Source organism: Cucurbita maxima, unplaced genomic scaffold, assembly GCF_002738345.1.
Source record: "Cucurbita maxima cultivar Rimu unplaced genomic scaffold, Cmax_1.0 Cma_Scf00059, whole genome shotgun sequence".
NCBI classification, from domain to species: domain Eukaryota; kingdom Viridiplantae; phylum Streptophyta; class Magnoliopsida; order Cucurbitales; family Cucurbitaceae; genus Cucurbita; species Cucurbita maxima.
Window position 1 is genome coordinate 222,222 of NW_019272075.1, and position 3,004 is coordinate 225,225.

The window sequence follows — 3,004 nt, forward strand, 5'->3', positions numbered from 1 at the left end:
TTTCAAATTTGGGAAGATCCCATGGCTAGAAATAAATATATCCAAGATTTTGTTTAGACTGCTCAAGCTGTCGGAAGGTTTTGGGTTTAGGCGATGACTTTTTGTAATTAACTCAAACTTTAGGGACGTTTTGGTAATTTGGCAATTCTAAATTATTTTATTATTTGTTTCTAAAAATTCCAATTTTTTTTCTAAAATTTCCTTTCCCTTGCCCTAGCTTTTCTTTATATGGTTCAACCCTAGAAGAGCATGTTCATAGACTCTTTAGATTATTATTTGAATATTTAAAATTATATTAATAATTTTGAATTTTTTCTATAATATATAATATTAAATTATAAATAAAATAATTAAAATTTAATTATTAATTACGAAACTTTAAGACATAAATCCCAATAATATACACATATACACCATGTGTTTATATCCACTCATGCGCATTTATGGGTATATCTATGAATATATACATACCCTAAGTTATCTAGAATATCATTCTTACCCTCTTAAAACCACCCCTCTTGATCCCGTTAAACTTAGAATAGGTCTATATATAGTAAGATAATCTCCTAATTTGCTAGTTTATTACCATGAATTAAGGAGAATCTACTTATTTGAGTTCCTGACCCATATGTTATTCAACCTAACATGGTTTATTCATCAACAATGTCTATCATATCTTCTTCCTCCTCCCCATCCACCTTCTCCAACACGACCTCATCTACCATGGCGTCGACCTTTGGCACAGTCCTTCTCTACCATGTGACACAACTTCATCATATGGCGCGCCCAGCTCCTCCCTTACCTATGGAGCACGAAGCTTATGGGCTACCTCGATGGCACCATTGTCATACCTGCCAAGCTGGTCCCTTCCTCAACCGCTACAGGTGCTGACCAAATCTCTAATCCAACCTATGATTGGTGGTATGATCAAGATCAACAGGTCCTTATCGGCCTTCTCTCCTCCATGTCTAAGGAGATTCTTCATGATGTGGTTGTCGTTACTACGTCCAAGGAGACGTGGGATATCGTGCAGCAAATGTTTTCGTCATCAACTCGTGCTCGCACTATTTAGATCCGTGTTGAGCTCGCCACGTCCAAGAAATGCGATTTGTTTGCTGCAGATTATTTTCGCAAGATCAAAGGGTTGGCCACCACCAGCTCTGCCTTGCGGGATGATGACGTGATTGTGTATCTCCTCGATAGTCTTGACCCTGACTATGATCCCTTCGTCACCTCGAAAACTACCAAGAGTGAAGTCCTCATGCTTGATGATGTGTTTGCACATCTAATGACGTTTGAAGCTCGCCAACTACAACACTAGACCGAACTTCAGTTAAATTCTAGATCTTCAGCCAATTATGTTGGTCGTGGTGGTCAGTAGAAGAATCGTGGGCGTAGGGATCGTGGTCGTGGTCGTTCTCAAGGGGCATGCCCTCTCGTCCTGCTGGTGATCATTTGACCATTCTGCTCGTCCTTCCTGCCAAATCTGTGGCAAATTGGGGCATACTGTCATTCGCTGCTAGCATAGGATAGATGAATCCTATCAAGATGAACCTCCTTCTAAGGCACTGGCTGCTACTTCCTCTTAAAAGATTGATCCAAATTGGTACAGCGACACATGCGCCACTGATCATATCACCAGTGACCTGGATCGTCTCGCTGTGCGTGAACGCTATCATGGAGGTGAACAAGTTCAAGTCGGCAATGGAGCAGGTTTGCGTATTTTGCATACTGGTCATTCTTCAATTAATACTGTTGCTCGTCCTCTTACATTGCAAAATATTTTGCATGTGCCTGAAATTTTCAAACATCTTCTTTCCGTTCATAAATTTTCTCGTGATAATGACGTACTCTTGAATACCATCCTTGGCATTTTTCTATTAAGGATCGACGATCGAGGAAAATTCTTCTAGACGAGAGGTGTGAGTTTGGTCTCTATCCTATTACGTCATCTATTGTCGATGATCTCAAGCACGTCTTAGTGAGCAGATCTACTACTCATGCCTAATGGCATGAACGTCTTGGACATCCTTCATCTCAAGTAATAAAGTCAATTTTGTGTCTCAATAATATTTTGTGTGCTAGTGAGTCACCTTTGTCAGTTTGTAATGCGTTTCAGTTAGCAAAAAGTCACCAGTTACTATACACTAGTTCTTTTCATAGGTCTTCATCACCTTTGGAACTGATTTTTTCGAATGTTTGGGGTCCTGCACCTCCATCTGTTGGGGGTTTTAGATATTATATCAGCTTCATTGATGATTTCAATAAATTTTCATGCATGATCGTACAGAAGCTTCTCGTATACTTTTGCAGTTCCAAGCTCATGTTGAGCGCCTCCTAGATACTAAAATCAAGTGTGTTCAGTCTGGTTGGGGTGAGGAATATCAGAAAATTCATAACAAATTCTTTTGTTCTTGGAATTTCTCTTCGTGTTTCGTGCCTTCACACGCATCAACAAAATGGGTCTACTGAACACAAGCATTGTCATATTGTTGAAACTGGTCTAGCCTTTCTAGCTCATGCTGATGTACCTGTTAAATTTTGGGATGACACGTTTCTTACAGCCACATATCTCATCAATCGTCTTCCTACTTGTGTCATCTATAAGAAATGTCCCTTAGAGCGTCTTTTTCATATCCCACCAAATTACTTCTTATTAAAAGTTTTTTGGTGTGCTTGTTTGCCTCATCTTCACCTTTATAACAAAGAAAAGCTCTCTTTTCGATTCAAGGAATGTGTCTTTCTAGGCTACAGTTTTTTACAGAAAGGTCGTGTCTATATTTCTAGAGACATCATATTTGATGAGAATGTTTTTTCGTTCAAGAGTGTCTCACCCAGTTCTTCCCCAACCTTGTAGCCAAAGCACAATGCCCCTGATTTGTGATTTGTGCACCTTGCATTTGGGTAACAACATTACTAATTTGAAGAATGATCATATGCATATATTTGTGCCTACTAACTCTTTGGATGCAGAAAATCTTGTGCCCACATTAGCTTCAGGATT

The 3,004-nt window shown here is 39.2% G+C and overlaps 1 non-coding gene across 1 annotated transcript; it reads left to right on the plus strand.

Annotated features, from left to right (window-relative positions):
• Positions 1-1,162: 1,162 nt before the first annotated feature.
• LOC111471884 lies at positions 1,163-1,302 on the plus strand. Its single transcript, XR_002715282.1, has one exon. It is a non-coding gene; the product is annotated as a small nucleolar RNA Z247 (small nucleolar RNA).
• The last annotated feature ends 1,702 nt before the right edge of the window (positions 1,303-3,004 follow it).